The 21,321-nt window shown below is 38.2% G+C and overlaps 1 protein-coding gene across 2 annotated transcripts in view; it reads left to right on the top strand.

The window, feature by feature from the left end:
- The first annotated feature begins 5,741 nt into the window (after positions 1-5,741).
- The window catches only part of mub (poly(rC)-binding protein mub), an 84,961-nt gene continuing 69,381 nt past the window's right edge, over positions 5,742-21,321 (top strand). For both annotated transcript variants that reach the window (XM_066739736.1, XM_066739735.1), the window contains exon 1: positions 5,742-5,996. The gene's annotated coding sequence lies outside the window, so the exon portion shown is untranslated. The remainder of the gene's footprint in view (positions 5,997-21,321) is intronic.

Genomic DNA, 21,321 nt, shown 5'->3' with positions numbered 1-21,321 from the left:
GAATCGATTGCGAACCACTGAGGGCCAATTCGTCGATTGCAGTCAACGGCCAAGAGGATGGATATTTGTATTTGTACAAGTAGTAATATCGAGCTTTGGTCGGGCAGGAGCGTGCGAATGGTACGGGGTTGGCCGGGAGTATTATTTCGCGAGGGTGAGGGCAACGTCGAGGGGTCGTGCAGAGACTGTACCTGTCCCGAGGCAGACTGTACGTCTGCCTCTCCAATCTGCAAGCTATTGTGACACTCCTCCACTTCTCTCGAGCCACCCTCGCAATCCTCAACCCCCTCCCTGTTCGCCAGCAGCCTCACCATCCGCAGCAGCGCACCGCTGCGCGGCTGGGCTTTTCCTGCCTCTTTTCCCGTCTCGACCTCCCCTCTTCGCCCCGTCGACCCCCCTCCACCCTACTCACAGTCGCCTCAACGGCCTCTTCCTTCAACCCCCTCCCACTCAACCCCCAGACGGCCTACTCTTGTTCTCCAGCTTCACCGGATTATTTATACCTTTCCTTCTCGATTTTCACCTCGTAATCGTCCATCCCGCCCTTCCCCTACACTACAAAAGATTATCAACCACCTTATCAAAGTTACTCCAAAGACCATCCCTCGCGTCCTTCTCTTTTTCCTTCTCGGTATCAAATACTCATTAACGCAACGTCTCGGATACTTTCGGCTCCAGTCGTTTAAGGACTCGAACTCCGTTTCTATTTCCCCCTGGCTCGGTGCACATTCGTCTCCAACTCTCTTTTATTATTATCTCTCTTTTTCATCCCCTCCCCCCCCCCCCCCCTGGTCCCACGACCGTTTACCTTGCAGATTCGAGGATTATTCGCGTCTTACACCCCCTTGCAAAAATCTGTAAACACGCTTCGAGGAAAATTCTTTTCTGTCTTCATTTTTTTCTGGAAGTTCTCCCTTTATCGTAGTTATATTATTGTGATATAGGTAAGGTTGCCAGTGGAGGGATGGAATATAGCCAGACGTGAATAATATCAGACAAATCTACTGATATCTCTGCCATATAAAGTATACGTTATTCGGTTGATCAAGCATTCTCTTGTCACTCGTAGAGTTTTTCCTGGAAAATAATATTATTTTCCAGTGCGTGGTGCAGTGGTTTGTTTAAAACATTTGTTACTGCCAATTATATCGCTGATCGGAGCCAATGAGATTTTTTAACGCGGAAATTGTACATAGGCGGATTAAACGGCTGCAAAATTGAATATACCAATGGGAAATGTATTTTCCGTATCGACGATAATTAAACGATGAAATTTCTTTCTAGATGACGCGATGGAAAATTATGAATTATAACGAGATTTCTGGTACTCGAAGCTTTAATATTCGAGCAGTGATAAAAGTAGGATTTTCGCGTCAAGGGGAATAAATTCTTGACGGTCAGACTGAAAATATTCGTCCTGCGCTAGTATAACGCGGCTTATTTCTTGAGCGAGGGAAATATTGGAGTTTTGAAAGCTCGGTCGACGACACTGAGAAACGCTGCGAGAGTCTCGAGGTAAGAAAATTATCCGGGCGATTTGAGAGTCTCCGGGGTTTAATTAAATTCATGGCAGAGTATTTTGGGAAAACGAGTAGCCGATTGAGGGAGTCTCGTTGGCCGGGAGATAGCTATTTCATTTTCCATATTCGATTAATATAAACACGGAGTATAAGCAAGTGGCGTCCTATCCTTATATATATGTTATGTATAAATATTCAATGATTTCTTGTCTCATGCGTACAGCTAGCTTAATCGAATCTCCATTTTGAATTAATACATATATTATATAAGTTAGTTTTAAATAAGGAAAAATTGAATGAGTTTCTATAATTATAAAGATGAAATTGTAAAATCAATTAGCACGTGTGGATAGATCAACGTAGGACTTTGCAAAAATGTCAAAATGCTAGATTTTTTATATATTTTTATTGAATACAAAAAACGTTTAACAATGATTATTTATCTCCTTTAAAGAGATTCTTCGATTCTTCTGAAATGTTTTTAACAAGTTTCTAATAGAATCAGCGAAATCCATCAAGTCTTCCTCAAGATTAGTTTTTCTGTCACCTCTCTCAGATATTTCTCGTAGAAGACTGCGAAATTTTCAGCCTTATCTAATCCTGACAACTTTAATCTTTCGGTTAATAAGAAGTTCATCGAATCGCTGTCTGCATCTACGTCTTATCAAGACTGTTTGCTACTACTGGGCCGCAAATTGCACAGATGATACTCCGGGACCCATTTACCTAGGATTCTTTGTAACAGTTAATAAATATTAATGTAGAATCTTTGGAAAATACTGAAAAGCGTTGCATTGCAATTAAGTCTCCTTCTTGATTTTTTAAGAATTTTAACCTCGTATTTTTGAACGTTTTAAAAATATCAGTTTCAAGTGGAAAGAAATTTCATTACAAGGGTAATTTTAGAGGAAAATTGGACCAGGAGATTACAAAAGTTACACAGATTTGCTCCAAGACTAATTTACTAAAATATATCTTGATAACGGTTAATAAATTCAAGTAGAAAAGTAGGAAAATAATGAAACAAAAATTACAACTCATCTCCTTAAAAAATTTCACGAAATCTTGAGCAAAAATTTAAAAAATTTCAAAACTATCGTTTCCAGTGGCAAGAAATTTAATTATATATGTATAGTAAGAATATCAATGATTGGTTTGTAAGAACTAGGAGTCTGTTCGAAGGATCGAATATACGAGGGGGCTTTGCGATAAGAGGAAACCGCGTGCACCTGAAGTAATGGATTTTTGTTTGTTCTTCGAATCATCTGGCAGTTCCGTTTCATCCGCCACTTTCTCGGTTCAACATCCTTCTCGGTGCAATTGGCAGCTAGTCAGAAACACTTGCAAAAATTTCCACGATTCGTCACTCGATCTTAATTGAAACGTTTCATTCTATATACCGGAGACACAAAAAATTCATAGTTTCTCGAGAAAATCAATTTGAAATTAATTAATCTTCGGGATGAAACAGAGCGGGCAATACTGCTGGCTTTATGAAATTTTTCTCCTTGCTCGTGATTCATCGAGTCGAATTAGGAGCGATGGAGCAGAAGTGTAACTGGAGGAGGACGATAAACGCAAAAGCGTAGAACTATCTTTTCGCGAGTGGATCGAAGCGAGAAGAGTCAAAGTTGCCAAGAGAGTTTACCTGGAAGAAATTGCGCTATCTCATCGGGACGCTTATTTACGCAGCGGAGATTCTAATGAAGAAGCGACTTGGCGTATAGAAACCCGTTAAACCTTTCAGCTTCTCATTCGACTGCCTCGATCGTGCACCACCACAAATTTTATTCTAATCTGATTTTACAAGAATTTTCATCGTAATGTCACTCGTTAAAATAATATAGCGTAATGAATTTTCTCGACATTGCGAAAATTTTGATTTATTATAATCAAATATTCGTAATGCCAAAGCAGGATTTATTATAATTATGCCAATAATTCGATAATGAAAATTGGTTTAATAACCACTTTCCTGGCTACAGTACCAAATGTACACTGCAAATACGAGAGTTTTATTTTAACACAAAAATTTGTAGTTGCTTCGTAAACATTTGCATATTTGTTGTTTCCATTATAAATTTGTGTAAGTATGTAATGCATATTGCAAAGAGTGTACAGTTGAAGGAATAAAACTCTATAGAACTTAATAATGCGTTATAATTAAATAATTTTTAATTAAAGACATCATAAGTTTTTCTGTTAAAATAATTTTAGATTTATAATATATATATATATATATATATATATATATATTTATCATGGAATATGTATTATGTGCATTTAATAGTCCAAATTTGTAAATTGAGTTACTTGGAAATTGAAATTATTTTCAACTTTGTTGCATGTATCAACATTGATATATTACTATATATATAATAGTCAGTTGTAAAACGTAAGCTCGTTACACTCATACATAAAATTCGAAATAACCGATATATAAATATTAACAGTGTTCTACAATATTGGCAATTATATAGTTACACGATAAATAAAAATTACATGCTATCTTTTTTTAATTGCTTCAAGGTTTCAACGTTTAAACTTGTAATTCGTGTGCTTAAACCATGCATCACCCCAAGTTCAATGTAACTCAACGTGGAGAGCGTTTCTGGTTTTCATTCGGTGGCTTCAATCGTGCATCACCACAAAGTTCATCCTAAACGGAATAATTCCAGCTGCAGCAGCAGCACACACACAAACATATACATGTATTTACGAGGGGATATGCAGAGGTGGACGTAATTTCCCGATTTAGCGTTTTCCTATTATCACGCGAGTTTCGACTCGAGCAACCGAGTTATGCCGTACAATTGCTTCCAGTTTGATCAGTCGGTGCACTGGCGATGCATGCACAAACACGCTGGTCCCATGGAATGGCAACAAGTGAACATTCTGGCCTGATGCATTCGATGCGTCCCTGAATTGGAGCATAAAAATTAATTTATCTTCGTAGACTGAGAAGAAATATGATCACATGCCTAATAAGTAGAAGATTTGGCACTTTGTTGTGCACTAGGACTGTATATTTAAAATATAATATTTATTTTGAAAGAAGTATTGAAGTGGATTATAAAAATTATTAATAAATCGAATAAAAAATAAGTCGATCTGTTAAAAATCTTTTGAAACAGATTGTACAAAGAAAATGGTCAAGTAACCAAAAGCACCAATAGATGAACGATTTTACTAGTAGTAAATATTAAAATTGAGACACACAGTTTTAATATTAACAAGATTTATATGATAATGGTAAATATATTTGATTAGAAAATTGTCGATATATTGACCATGTTAGTATATCAAATTTTCGTTTAAGACCTTTCTGAACGAAAATCCAGTATTACTCTCGTAACTTTTACTTTTGGAAAAGAAAAACAGTCAAGACAAAAGATTCTCACTGATTTCAAAGTAATGAACATTTGACTGGTTAAACGAAGGAGAAATAGGAGAAACTTGCAAGTTTCGATCGTTTTTCCATGTATAGGTATATATAAATTGAAGCTATAGCTGCGACACGGTGGCAACGGTGAATGTTGTTGGTGGAGCGTCAGTGCGAAGCACTCTAGCAACCTTAATTGCCGTAGACTCCGCTGCTAATTAGTTTACATTACACTCTCCGTATCCTGCTGGTTCTGCCCGGTTGCTCTCTGCCCTGCTGCCAGCCTCCTCCGATATTGCAAAGGGCTCTTTAACGTCGAGCCTTCCCAATACCTCAACCCCCTCTCCCTCCCCGGCAAACTAACACACACGCGCGTTTACATCCCTTTACACACGATCAAAGCACCCTTCTAATTGTCTTTATATACTCCCACTACAACAAAAAAATCACCCACCAATATCCAATCCCCCCTCCAGAATCTTCGCTAATTCACGAGAGAATTTTTCTTCCCGATCGCCGAATTTTTTCGAAGATTTTCAAAAAAACAAAAGAAGAATTTGAATTTCGCGGGCTTTCGAGTCGAAAGAACCGTTTATCCAAAAGGACATCTGGGATTGGTCGAATAGACGTTGGCGCATGCGTACGCGAGGGTTCAACGGTTAGGGTGGGGAGAGAGAATTTTAGAGTGGGGCGGGTGGAGGGGAGCGTTGGATTTGGATGGATGCGCGTAGACGGCTGCGCGTGGTGTTTGCGCGAATCGGTGCCGAGTTCAGTGTCGCGTCAGCTCCCGGCCCTGCTACACCACGTACCATCATCCAGGTCCAAACCTAAACCTGTTCTCTCTTTCTCTCTTTCTCTTTTCTCTCTCCTCTCTCTTTCTCTCTATTCCTCCCGCCTTCTCACTCTCTCCTTCCAGTTGAAACCCCCGTATTCCCCATTCCGCGTAATTTTTTCTATCCCCACGTCGTCCAACACTCTTTCACCATTACCGATCCAAAAGCTAACCTCAACCGAGGCTCGCTCCTCGATCAGAATCACGGCGAAGCAACCGGAAGTCCAGCAGCCGAAACATCCTTGCGGAACAGCCTCATCCGGCAAGTCTTTGCTTCTCTTCTACTCTTTTTCCTCACCCCCGCCCCCCCCCCCCTCTTCCCCCTAGCAACTCGCTGCCACGTGTTGTCTCGTCCAATCCGATTCGTATCCAACGTTCACGTGTGAGTGGGTGGCTGCGCGCAAGTGGGTGCGCACTCGACCGTAAGGACATGGACCACGTGCTAGCGAGTTGAATTTTTCGCGCCCACTGTACACGTCCGTGAGAAGCTCTAACGCGTTTATATTCATTGTTCTCTCGCTCGACTCTGCGTTTTTATATTTTCATTGTTTCGAGGATAGAAAAGTTTATACGCGAGATTAATCAGTTTCTCGATATTAGTTTTATTTCGGATGTTTTTTTTTTAACTTTTAATAAATAATATTTTTAATAACAATGAACTCCATAAAATTCGTAGATAAATTATATTCCTTTGTTTCACTCGAATCTCAATCGTCAGATTTAAATACAATGTAAGCCTATAAAAGAGTTTAATTAAGACATAAAAATGTTGTCGATATTGGCTCTATTTCAGAACGGTATTTTAACTTTTAATAAGTAGTATTTTTAATAACAATGAATTCCGTAAATTTCGTAGATAAATTATATTCCTTTGTTTCACTCGAATCTTAATCTTCAGATTTAATTACAATGTAAGTCTACGGGAGAGTTTAATTAAGAGATAAGAAATCTTGTCGATATTAATTCTATTTCGAAATGGTATTTTAACTTTTAATGGATGATATTTTTAATACTTTCATTTTTTTTTAAACCAGCAATCTCAACTCATCTCCAACGAAATACTGAAAGCTACCTAGGTGAAGTCTATGGCGATTTAACAATACGATCAATAACAATGATTTGTCGTATTATCTGTGATCGCGAGGTCATTGACCCCGAGGTTAAATCTCGTTATATTCGTGATTAACTTTTATTTCTATTATATGCGAATAGCTGATATCGATCGGGAATTTAAAAGGCGATACTCAGGATGCTTAAGTGGCAATTTTAGCCCGACCCCCGGAGTATAATCTCTACGTAAAAGATACTTTGCTAAAGTTTGTGTCTCGCGAGTACGAAGTGTCTACATTACCGCTCCGAGGATGAACGCATAGCCGGCGCGTTTAACCTAGGTATTTATACCCGTCGCGTAAATTCGAACGCGAGCCATAATTTGCGAGAGCATTTTCTCTAATTTTCTGCTGCAACAAAAGCTTACCTATATCCACATTGTGATTCACGTAACTTGACACGTTTAACACATTGATACGTTAATTTTATACAATCTCATCGAGTCTTTTTTCTAACGTTAGATATACCAAAGTTTTATACTTAAAAAAATATTTATTTACAATTGAACAAAGTTGCTAAATTAGCAAATTAACCTTTGATTCAGTCGAAATGAATTTTTTTTTTAACTTTTGTCGAGAGAAGTTTGTGTATGCAAAAATATCAAAGGATTATAATTGCGGGAGGGATTATAATTAATATATATATATATATATATATATATATAAACTATTTGAATACCATAGTACTAACCTCACACATTTCACGCATTAAAACGTAAAATTTAAGCAAAAAAAAATCTATTTAATTTTTTTCCAACTCGAGATTTACCAACAAATATAATTGTACCAAAGTTTTATATTTTTAAAAAATACTTATGTACCAATTAAAGCTGTGCCACGTAATGCAAATTGACGTTAAAATTATCAGTGGCATTGGAAATTTTCTTTTCTATAAACTTTATCGAGATAAGTTTGGTACTAATATACGAAGATATCGAAGGATCCTGGCTGGAATACAGTTAGTATTTATAAGCTGCTTAAATCCCGTATTAGAACGGTAATTTATGCGTGGGGTGCGAGGCTGCTTATGCGTTTCAACCGACTAAGTTATGACGCGCGCAAAGACGCTATCCCTCCCCCCTTTCTCCCGCAGGAAAGCATCGCAAGTTCGCCAAGTCATTAGGCAAAGTTTCTCCGCGTTATTATCCACGCGACCAGAAAACCGGTCACGCCCATCCCGCTACAGCGAGCCTTTACCATAGCAAAATAGCAAAACTGTAAAATTACTTTTCCCAAGGAATATAACCTTGTCAAGGATTTTTTCTCAGACTCTTGAATATCAGATACCGAAGAAATCTGCAAATATTTCGTTATTGTTCTGTTCCGGGTTAAATTGATCATTGGCTCGTGAGATCGATCACTTTTTGCATAAAGTTTTATTATTATTATATTCTCGTGTGTTTTTATCATTGGCAAATATTTTAAATGCAGCATAATACAAGCTAATAATTTTTTTTAAATATTTCAACTCGAATGCTGGAAGAATTCACTGTACCTGTGACGTGATTAATCTCGCACCTGAAGAATAATTTAACCTTGGATGATGGTGATTTGGTTAATTAATTATTAACAAACTTGTTTGACAAGGTGATACTAGTATTGGAGCAATAATATTTTAATAGTATATAGTATAAAACTTTAAAAAATATTTTTTCCAAACTATTTTCAACAAATAAAAAGAAAAACACAATCAAAAAATATATTATTATCTTGAAAATAATATCCAGACAACACGTGGAAAATTCTTACGACGGATTGATTCTACATTTTCCTAGGGAAATGTTGGAAAATGTAGGAAAATGTTGCCAATCTGGTGGATAATAATTGTCGAAATTCTTGGGCAAATATCTACTATTATACATGGACAATAATATCTACCATAGATACTGGCAAAGGTACGGATCCACTAATAAACCGTGCGCGACAGAAATAGAGGCCTCTTCTTCGCACAGGGAGTTAAACTTACACGAAGCAAAGAGTATGTAAGATAAGTATGCGTGCTCGAGCAACCCCGGGATCGGGTCACCGACCATATTGTCCCGCCAACTTTTTAATCCCTCAACAATTTCACCCAACAAAATTGCCATGAATAATTAATAATTCCATATCATGATTGACGATATAAACTCGTACAGGTAAACAATACCGAGGATGACGAAGAGAAAACAAGGATGCAGTGCTCCAGTATATATATATACTGAGAGGAACTGCAAAACTTTCCGAGTATTTCAATAGGTGCTTTGAGGAACTGCTCTCCGTGCTCTAATAATATGTTTCGAGAAGATTCCACTCATAGTTTTGTCGCGACGTGCGTTGGACCGAAACTCTGGAAAACTCGAGTGTTTATAAACAAAAAAAAACTGACAAGGAAACGGATGGGTGGTTGAAGCTATTTTTTTTTTTAAAGAAGGGAAGGGATTGATTTTTTTCAAGTATTATACATATGGATATTGTTGAACGTATCAAAGTTAACAATTATGACATTTTTGAGAGAGAATGAAAAAACTCAAAGAGCGAGGAGTCCAATTGATAAGTGATAAGTATATATCAAGGGTGACTTGATATATATATATATAGGATACTAGCTCGATGGCGGTTGCTATCTTCGAGAGATGCAGGAAAAATGAGAAGGAAGAGTGGAGCGATGGTAGAAGAAGTCGAGTGTCTCTCCGTTCAGCTTGTCACGCTAAGAGATATCGTTTTTCCGTAGTAACACCGGGAAACCGAGTAAAGTGTCCTGGAGCCCGGAAGCCTCTGCATCTCGGCGTGCGACAGCAAGTTATTCGATTCCGGGGCTACAATATTAAAATGGCGCAGCCACGAAATAGCTCGAGGGATAAAACTTATTCCCCCCCCCCCCCCTCCCTCTCCCTAACTTTTCTATCTCATTCTAGCATTCGTCTGCACGACCAGCCACTTTACCCTCCCCCCCCCCCCCCCTCTTCCCGCAGAGTTCTTTCGCTCTCTTGCTCTCTCTTAGCCCGTTTTATACCTGCAGCACCACTCTCGCTAGATGCCACGTTAATATTGCAAGGAACACCCCCGGGGAAGACGTCGACCTTCCGTCGAAATCTCCAAATACAAGGCTGCCTCTCCAGAAATTTTTTACGCGATTCCTTGTAGCCAATGGAATGGTCAAACTCTCCGATCATCGTCAACTTGATATTCAGCTCTTATGAATTTATTTTTTTTTTTAATCGGAGACCAAATCTTGTAACACGTGTACGGTGGCCAGTGAGAGTTCAACGACCGATCGCTGCTTCTTCTTGTTCAAGACTGCAGCAACATCTGCTGGGTAGTTCTCGCTAAATCGACTGGCAATTAACATTTCCGTCTCTTAAACAACGCGTCTCGCTCAGTTTTGTTTGTTCCCTTCTCTAGGTAGACGGAGAACTTTGCTTTTCTTCCGGTTGCATCGCCAATTTGTGGCTAGCGCGACTGTGCTAATGGAAACGGTATGAAGAGGATCTGCGTGGTACCAAAATGGCCGATTTTTTTCCAGCGTTTTCGCTTCCCTGTGTTGCAACGCTACGTAGAATCATGCGTGGTTAAATTAATTGACCGCCGAGGTCGAAATATCTAAAGTGGGTCAAAAATGCACAGTTAATTTCGGCAGACCAATTTTATTTGATATCTATATATATATATATATATATATAGGTATTCAGTTTATGCTGAAAAATTTAGCTTTCGTTCGTTCTACGAATATCATATGTTATATTATAATTATAATATGATGTTAAAACTTGTCGTACTAAATGAACCATGTTGCATTTGAGAAGCTTCATAACGGATTTCCTATAATCAGTGTCCCAAAATTAACCTAGACAGCGAACTTTTTTGAAAATCGATCACAATTTTATATTCTTCGAGTCCACCATTTTGAATTTACAAACTATAATTACACCTTAACAAGCAATTAAAAAAATCCCAAGTACCAAATTTCTAAAAGATCAATGGCGCAGTTTTAATCGAGATTTTCATAATTATCCATATACGTCTCTTCGTCATTAAAAGAGTAAACGATGCATCGTTACTGATCCATAACATAAAAAATAAACAAATATTGGACGAACAAGTACATTTGTACATCATGACATAAAAATAACCAATACTTACCACAGAGCAAATAAAAGCACATTTAGATATACAAATTTTAAATTGCAAATTAAAATGAACCACAAAAAGATCAATTAGTGCAATTTTTTTAAAACTTTACACAGATTGCAAAATGTTTAAATAGACGTTTACCAATCGCTTATTGCCTGATTTTAATAATTTCTTGCACGAAACGAGCAAAAAAAAACATTTTGCGTAGGTATATTTCACTTGAAAATGGTTATTTTATTAAAGAGTGGAGGAAAAAAAGGGGGTGTATGCTGGTTGAAGCAGGGGAGGGGGGGGGGGATCTGTTACCACCGAGGCAGATATTTCGCTATCTCCGTCGGCCTCCCACGTCTGTTTGTCCAAAGAAAGCTTCGCTGTGACTATCTACCATTTCGCACGTGTATGCAGAAACATTGTCGCTTCCACGTGGACGAGTCGCGATAGACCCATGCACACATACACACACACACGTTGACTGCATATAACAAAACGTCAAAAGCGCGAGTTTTACAATAAGCACTCCTGTTCTTTATGCTCCACCTCTCGATACGGTTGCAACAGGAATTTTCCACTAAAAGCGAACAGAACTAAACCAAAAAATCTCTGCAATCGCAGCTACGCTTCTGTGTATAATTTACAGCTAGTGTATATATACTGGGTGATTTTTTATGGCTATCCACTCTGAGTAAATGTAAATTAGCAATAAATATTGAATTTTCCAAAAATACGTCAATTTCTGCCTCGAGGGGGATGTTAAATTGTCTCATAAAAAATATTTTTGGTAGTGAATGAACGAGGTACAAAGGTCACATGATTTTTTAAATGGAACATAATAATTTTTATAGCTTATCTCAAGAGCTTTCCATAACGCTATATTAGTCAATAATTCCATTTACTGGTTCAATAGATATTTTCATTTAAAATTGCATATAGGTGTTGGTTTCACGATAGTAGTGTGCGTGACTTTATGCATACACACACATAGCGCTTATCTACTTATAACTTCAATTCGCAATATCTAGTGAACGATTGGTTCAAATGATGAATCAATATAGTGTTTTGGAAAGCTCCTTGAGATAAGCTGTAGAAATAAGCAATAAAAAATATTCTATTAAAAAATTTCAAGGTGATCTTCGTAACTTGTATGCTTCTGTAATTAGAATATTTTTTATACGATTATTCAGTGTCCCCTCGAAGCAAAAATTGAGGTATCTTAGAAAATTCAATATTTATCACTGTTATATCTATATTTTTTCAAAGTAGATACTCAAAAAAAATTCACCCTGTATATAGATACACATACAGTTATAGTAATACAGAGAAATACATTTACGATCAAGGTTCAATTAAGAACCGTTCCGGGTAGATTATTAAACGTCGCATTTCGCAGGAATTCTCTGAAATTTCATATTAAACGTCACAGAGTACTCGATGCTAATAAATGGAGAGGTGGAGGGGAAAAAAAAAACAGGCTCACTGCCAGAAACTATTAATGCGTATATGCGTGGAAATTATTAATCATAAAGATAGCGCCGGTTGGGAGCGAGGACCATTTTAGAAGTGGAAGCTTTTTTAATTAAGCAATTTCCGGATGAGTTCATTTTGAATGTTAAATATTTAACGCTGCAATGGTGAGACTGCGTCCACGATAGTATGTGGTATATATATATGACATAGAACGCGAGAGGGAGAGAGATTGGAAAGCATATGGAGTTTGCATATATATATGGCAAGGGAATCCTTCAGAAATAAAGTAGGATGGAAAATCAAAATCGCAAAGATCAGTTCCAGCGAGAGCATTCTGAGCCAGCGGTTGGAATACAATAGAAATCGAATCGGAAGAGATGGATCAATGAATTCGCATTCCGTTCCATGTCAGTTGGCGCTAACAGTGAAAATGCAGCGCCGCCCGAGCCTCTCTTCTTCTTCGATCCCCTTTTGCACTCTTCGTATCTCTATTTTCCTCCTTCTGTTCATCTTCTTCTTCTACGCCAACAACGTAGTCGTCATAATTCTTTCATCCACCGAAGAATACCACCACGAGAATCGTCCCTATGACGTAGCATCATAAATCTTTCAAATTGCTATACACTAGTCCCATTACAAATTCTTAAATTGAATCGTCAATCGAATTATCGCGGGCTTTCAGTGCGATTGGAACAAAGTGTTTGATTCGAGGGGTAAAAATATTGCCTATCAAAGTGTGTTTAAGGGAAATGGGAGTGTACATCTCTCTCTCTCTCTCTCAGTGTTAATAATATGCTCCTCCAATTAAAATATCTTTCATCGTGCAATAATTGACAAAAGGTGGAGGAGAATTGATTGGTCCAGGAGGGGGAAGAACTGGAGCGACGAGAGCTTGAATTATAAATCAGTAATGGTAGAAATGCTTGTCGCTTCTGGATGCAGAATGGAATAATGGAGCTTCAGCTGGCGTTACTGACGCTGACGCTGACGCCAACGCCGGTTCCGATGCCGACGGAGGGCTAGGCAAATCCAGGACTGATTTCATTATCAATTTAGTAAACCCCCTCCTGAAATATGGACCGATCGATAATCCATTGCAGTCTAGCCCGTCACGCGTCGCGAGATGCGAATCACCCCAGCAGCTGATATTTCAATCCAAACTAGACGATTCATAGCGAGGGATGATTCCTCTAGTGTCAGGTAATAAGGGATTCTCTGTGAAACGTCATTTTTAAGAAATGGTGCTTCTGAATATTCGATGTTTTGTTCAGTTTTATTAACCAAGTAAAGAAATTAAAGTTATATTTATAAGTTAAGTCGTCCTTAAAATATTACAAATTTTCTTTAGTTATAGATTTGTAACTTGCCAAAATATAACAATTATCACGTTATTATATATTTACAAGGTTTCAGACCAGTTGTATATTGGTATTAGTGTCGATCTTGTATATAATGGACAGTTAGAGTAGAGGTGACGGTATTAGGTCGCTCGATTTATGAACACAACAACAGATATCAACGAATGATAGCTCTCTTTCGTCAAAAGTTTGATTACCAGTCGCAAAATGTTCCAAATAAAAAAAAGCTTTGTTATTCTTAAGGTCCCACTGGTCCCAGACCCACAGTTCATTAAGCATCGGTGTGGCTGGTGGGCTTTAAATATTGCACAGTTCGGAAGGTTGACGATAGTAGGTCGCTCGTTCTATAATTACTCGGCACGAACACAATCTTTGCCTCATTATGAATGATTCAGTCGGAATGACTGCTTAATAAATCAACGGAAATGGGAAAAGTCTCGTGCGAGTGGAGGGAATAATATTAAAAAAGTTTGGAATGTGTTTTTCGAGACTCGATATGAAAACACGATTGGATTGGCTCGGCTTGGTCTATAATTACTCGAGAAGGTAAAAACAATGCTTAAGTTGGTGATGCATCGGGACGCGATGCGTGTTTCTCTCGAATCGACGAGGTAATTGGGCCCCTGGCCAAGACTGCCGGTCCGATTTGCACGACGAAAACGAATTAAAGCAAAAGCGAACAATGCCTTGGCTCGCTGCAGATCGTCGCTATATACGAGTAACTCCTATTATTTCTGATGAAACTTTTAATGTTTCCCGAATGATACTGTAACCGATGCTAAATTTCAAACGCATTCCTCGAGCTGTGCGTGGCTCGACAATAAAATTTCTAGTAGCTTCCAAATATATGGAATCGTGTGCCAATAGACTAATAAAATACTTTACTTATTATACTATTGTTTTTTCAAACTATTTTAGAACGCATATCGTATACTCTTAAAATTATTCTTGATGATATAACAGTGTTTTCTTTGTCGTTCAAATTTAAAGCATGTCTGACCAGTAATGTCCGGACCATACGTCTGAAACTCCTTGTGATCCAGGCGTTTACGAGACATTTGGATATGAGATATTATATCGCAGCGTGGGTTTGGTTGAAGTAAACTAATGCTATGTATAAAAATTTGTGTGTGTGTGTATTCAGACAATTATTTTATGATCTCAAACTGACACTACTTTGTAAACGGTTTGATTCAATGATACATTAATATATTGTTTTGAAAGCTGATGGAAAAATGTGCTACTAAAGTTATAGGATTGCATTTCTAAGGAACAATGTAAGTGTAGTGGTATTTTCCTAATGCTTCGATGCAGCCAAGTATAGGGGAATATGGCCTGAAGAGGATACTTAGCTTAAAGGTCATTCACCTTACATTGTTATTTAAACAATTGTCAACATTTTGGTTGGGCTATATTAATCCAATGCGTACGAGTCTAAATTAGTTGCATTTTGTTGAGAAAGATGGATTATATGGAATTTTGAGCAATTAAGTTATTTTTGTCGAAAATGATTCTCTTAGGACTACCTTCCTCTAAAAAATAAATTCTATATTACTGAAAACATACTATTCAATTCTAAGTAATAGAATGTTCACCTATTATTCTCAATTATTGAAAGAAAAGTAGCACAAAGTTCCTTAGGATACCCTGAACACTGTATAGAATAATATACCACGTGACACGTAGACTGTATATGTTTCCCTCGTGCAGAATATCTTCGAGTCCCGAGCTAGGATGTTTCTATCGGAGAGCAAAGAGTATATTTTTGCAAAGTTGTTATTAAAGTGTTGATGCGAGAGGAAATGGGGTGGAGGTAGGGGGGAAACGCGTTATTCCAGCGAGAAGTTCCAGTTAGACTGGGTAGAAGTTATGACTGGGCTGAGACCCTTTGTCTCTCGACAATGGCCAACTACACTCGGCAATGCTCGCAACTCTCGTCCCATTCTGTTCGTTGCTGTCGCGTCTTTTCTCCCCCCACCACTCACCCCACTTCCTCCTATAGCCCTTCCACCAAGTCCTCGTTATTTTACACCTTAATCTGATTTTCAGTTACGCCGGAATCCTTGTTGACAAATGGAATTGACGCTAAACGCTCGGCAACTTTGGAGACTGCTCTCGGTACTCTCCGCCCCACCACCAGCACACAGTTTTGCCAATTCAGTATCCATGAAGTCACTGCTGCCTGCTGGCTTGGGAGTCGCGACTCGCTCGAGTGGGGAGATCGTCGTATTGTTATGGCAACCGTGTCTATATGAATAACCCAGTTTCGCGTCTTAACTGGAAATGGGTCGAGAGTAGTTTCGAACGCGGGATGATTTTCTTAAATGAATATTAATGTTCTTGACAAACCTTTGCCCCTTTATCCTTTCCATGATACAATCTGCGCGTTCTCGCCTTATATATATGTATATATACTGTTATGGCTCGGCTCTGTGTCGAGTCAAAGAGAGAGAGAGAGAGAACTGTGAAAGGTTATACAAAAGGTAAACAACACGAGCGTCCTCTATGTTCCAATATATCTTTTTCATCCAGAGTCTTTGAAACTGTATTTATCGATCTCCTGCTTTTTTTTGTACTCGATGCAACAGAAGCCTCGCTGTTGCGTATTTGCAAATCTATATTATTATTGAGAAACGTTCGTTCGTTGAATTTGCAAATATTTAGGAAACGTGTATTAAAAGACACAGTTATGATTGAACGTTAAATAATTTTTACAAAGTGTCTCGATGATACACTGTTATAGAGGAGAGGCTTGTATGTACCTTGAGACACTTTTGTTTAAATTACCGTTGTTACCATTTTTAAAGAATAGTTGCAGATTAATATTCTTTTATAAATTTATTTTATGCATAGACTAATTATCTTTTAAATTTTATTATCAAATATTTTATACAAGCAAGGATGTACCGTGGTTGGCACTAAAGGGATAAAAATAGTTGAAAAAGATAAAAGATAAATTCAGATTTTTATTATTAAGAGAGAATTTTTTCTTGGTAACATTCGATTAATTCTCTTCATGCACTTGATTGATAATTTAATAAAACATTTGTAAGAGCCGTATTTAAAGACAAGCAATGTTTTCATCGGTGTACACCTTGAAGCCAGACTGCTATAGCTCTGTGCGATACTTTTTATGAGCAGGAAAAACTCGTTGAGTAGAATAGTCTGGATTCTCATCTCGTCAATTATGTACCGATTATGTGGGTAGGCGTGAAAAGGGAAGGCAATCTGGCAAATGGAGGCGTTTCTCTACTTTCCAACTTAATATTCCCAGTTCCACCCAACACTCGTGGTTTTATCGACGCGTATCGATTTCCCGTTTATTTTTATATAAATAACAAAAAACCCTTAAACAGTTTTCCATCAGTAAGAATAAATCTCGAATGTAAAATAATTTTGGTAACAAACAAATAATTTTTAAATCATTCGCTCCATATATTAAACAATTTAAAACCTTAACACGACTCGACCAGAAACCTATAATTAAATTTCAATGATAACAAAACATCTGCTTTTTAAATAAATCATCTTTCGAATTGTACCAGCAAAAATATCCTCATAAAAAATCACTACTGCTACCCTTTCCACATCATCCTCTCCATATACCGACGAATTTGGCAATATGTCCATAAAACGAGTCGAGAGCGAAGAGATATTTCGGCGTCATCCTGGACAAAAGCCATCTTCCTCCGTAAAGCTGTTGGGACAAGGACGTAGAGGCACTCGAAGAGAGGAATTCACGAGCTTAACATAATTTTCTTAACTCGGGTGCAGGGAGAGTGAAACGACTCTCGATATTCCGGATAAAAGGTGTTTTACGCGTGTTGGGACGTTGTAGGTAGGAAACAAGGGCATGAGAAGGGGACGGGGGGTGGAGGAAATTTTCCGAGTGAGAGCTTTAAAGCTCCGCCTATTTATCCTTGTCGGGCTCGACGTCTACGTCGGCTCAAAGATGCAAGGGCTCCCTGAACGCATTTCTGCCGGCGAGGAACAATGGACGCGTTCTCGCGCACTTGTTTTCTTCCCGGATGCGTTAATCTTCCTGCCTTCCTTGCCACGGCCATTTCGTAAACGTGCCGAGGATATTTCCTGCACGTAGTCAATTTCACCGTCGAAAGAGGGCCCGGCTTTTCCGTGATGGATTTCCTCCTGCTGGGAGAGGAGAGCCCACGCCGAGCCTCTTCCAATTAGACTCGTCAAATCACTCCTGTCATTCTGCTTATTTCTCATTTTTCCACAGAAACCACACTGTGTATTTCATTGCTTCCTTATCTTTCTCTAAGCGAGAGAGCTTACAGGATAAGGGTGGATTTTTAGCAATGGCTTGGTAAATTGGCCAGCTGACGTTGCTATATTGGCCATGATGTAAAGAGAGAGAGAGAGAGAGAGAGATGGAATTATTATTATTGTACCAAGACTAAGAGTCCCATTTCGACAAATGTACAGTTGTATTCAATTTAAAAAGATATATAGAGTAGCGAAAATAAATATAGAGTTATTATTATTATTATCTTCTTTCTTGCACAAGGGCTAAGGGTTTCATTCATCTACAATTGTATACAGTTGTATTCGTAACAAAAAGAGATACAGTCGGATATAAACAAACGGAGGAATAAAGGGAATTATTATTATTATTGTTTTTTGTTCAAGGACAAAGGGTTTCATTCGTACAAATGTTAGCTAGTTTCGTATTTCGCGCCAGGAGTAGCTAGATGGCGTACAAACACTCTTCGCAGGAGAGATAAGAGTTAGTAAAAGGAGGGGGAAGAAAGGGAAGAGTAGGGCAGTTGTTAAGCTGTCGCGACATTGAAAGCACCAGATGAAAATTTGTATAAGCTTGTAGAAGATTTGTAAGAGTAAATAAATAAAGATACCATTTTATATCTAACAGATTTCAGAAGTGGGATTTACAAGTGATTTGTTTGTTGGTGGCAATTATGAGAAAAAGAACGCGGCAACAGGCGCGAATTGAAAGCTCGATGGGAGAACCATCGACGCAAGTTACAAGATTAGCATTAGTTTCTTCAAGATCATCAGAAGAATCAACAAGTGTACCTATGGCGGAGGATATTGCTACGCCGTCGTCCAATAATGACATTAATTTGGAAAATTCGTTGGCAGAAGCAAGGGCAGAAGTTCAAGCACTTAGAAGCCAACTGACTAGTACTAGAAATCAAAATCTTGAAGGTAATAGACATGTGAATTGGGCAATGTTTAAAGACGACCGTTTGATTCCAAGATTTGATCCGGCGGATCCTACACAGAGTATCGACGGATGGTTGCATAGGGTTGATGAGTGTGCTGCGGCGTATCATTGGGATGAGATGACGAAGGTTTATGTAGCTTTAGGCAAATTAGAAGGTATGGCTAAAGTATGGTATGACGGGTTAAGGTCTACTCAGTTTTCATGGGGTGAATGGGAAACTATGCTACGAAATATGTTTCCGGTGAAAACTACTTTTGGTAAATTATTCTATGAAGCGGCCGTATACAGATCGCGAACGGGTCAAGATCTAAATGAATACTGTTTCCATAAATTGGCAAAATTAAACAAATTGAAATTAAACTTGACTCAGAACCAGATAGTTGATTGTATCGTAGAAGGCATACAAGATCCGCAGATAAGGTTGAATGTTAAGGCTGCGCGGTGTACAACTTTTGTTGAATTGATAGATTATGCGACCAATTTTCCGGGTTTGAAATCTATGGATAGAAGTTCTGCTAAAGGAGAAATGAAACCTGATACTAGTGTCGGTAATAAATTGAACAAAGAGTTAGTATGTTTTGGTTGTGGTGAGAGAGGTCACAAGCGGACACAATGCGTTAAGTTTCGTGGAACTAAATGTACATTCTGTAGTAAGATAGGCCATGTTGTAGAAGATTGTCGTTTGAGGAAAAAAGGACAGACCGACAGAGGGGATAAACAAGTCAAGTATGTTGGGCAAGGTTCTGAGAATAAATATCATATGAAAGCTAAAATCAGGAATCAAGTGGTGAGTTGTATTATTGACACGGGAAGCGAGTTAACTATAATAAAGAAGTCTGTTGCAATTAGACTGGGATTAACGTTAAATGAACTTGAGGAACCTATTAAACTACGTGGTTTTGAAGGAACCATAATTATAGCTAAAACAAAAAGTTCGGAAGTAATCCAAATAGGAGATGTTAGCGTAAATACTGATATGGTAATCTTACAAGACGATGAGGTGGTTTTTGATTTGCTGATAGGACAGAATTTTATAGATCATCCAACAGTATTAGTGATCAACAATGGCAAACAGTTAATAGTCACTAGAATGTTCGACGAACAAATGTCGCTATCTCGTGTAGGCGATAAATTTTCTGTTAACCTTTTGGAAGTTGTCAAATTTACAAATGAGCATGGGAAGCGGGAATTAGTTTGTGGAGAGATTTCCAATATAGAGAAGAACCAGCTGAGAGAAAAATTGGACGAATATAGGGACCGATTTAGTCTTGATACCGCAGAATTGGGGAAAACAAGCACCACGAGCATGAAAATCGAATGTATTGTAGATAAACCCATTTGTTACAAACCTTACCGATTATCGTTAACCGAAAGAGAAAAGGTAAAAACTATTGTAGACGAATTATTAAGAAATAAGATAATCCGACCGTCGCGTTCGCCTTACGCTAGTCCGATAATATTAGTTCCTAAAAAGAATGGCGAAAGCAGAATGTGTGTGGATTTTCGGGCGTTGAATCGAATAACAAAAAAAGATAAATTTCCCTTACCTAGGATAGACGATCAGATAGATAGATTAGGAGGGAATAAATATTTTACTATGTTAGACTTATCACAAGGATTCTATCAGATCCCTTTAGAAGAAACGTCTATAAGTAAAACGGGTTTTGTTACTCCTGACGGACACTATGAGTTCTTGAGGATGCCGTTTGGGCTTGCAAATGCACCAAGTGAATTTCAGCGTCTAATGAGCAATGTATTAGAGGGATACATAGATTCGATAGTCCAAGTATATATAGACGATTTAATCATCCCTGCTAAAAGTTTTGAGGAAGGTTTAAAGCGATTGGAAATGGTGTTGTTAAGGCTTCGTGAACATAATTTGACTTTGAATATGACGAAGTGTAAGTTTTTTTTCAGTTCAATAGAGTACTTGGGTAGAGAAATCTCGGAGAAAGGGGTAAGGCCGGGATTACGAAAAATTGTGGCGGTGCGAGACATGCCGGAACCGGCGAATCAAAAACAGTTGCGTCAGTTTCTCGGGTTGGCCGGATATTTCCGGAAGTTTGTAGAAAAATTTGCAGTTGTAGCTGAACCATTAACCAAATTATTACGTAAGAATGTAGTATGGAAATTCGGGGATGAGCAAAAGAAAGCTTTCCTATCAATTAAAGATTTATTAGTCAAAAGGCCTATTTTGCAAATTTTTAATCCCGAATTGAGAACAGAGGTTCATACTGATGCAAGCAAATTGGGGGTAGCCGGAATATTATTTCAAATAAATGATCGGGTTAAATCACGAAATGTAGTGTGTTATTTTAGCAGACAGACCACGACGGTGGA

Source organism: Prorops nasuta, unplaced genomic scaffold (genome assembly GCF_024137725.1).
Source record: "Prorops nasuta isolate Cenicafe-Biocafe unplaced genomic scaffold, Cenicafe_Pnas_1.2 PNAS00021, whole genome shotgun sequence".
Taxonomy (NCBI): Eukaryota; Metazoa; Arthropoda; class Insecta; order Hymenoptera; family Bethylidae; genus Prorops; species Prorops nasuta.
This window is presented reverse-complemented; position numbering and strand designations above follow the sequence as displayed.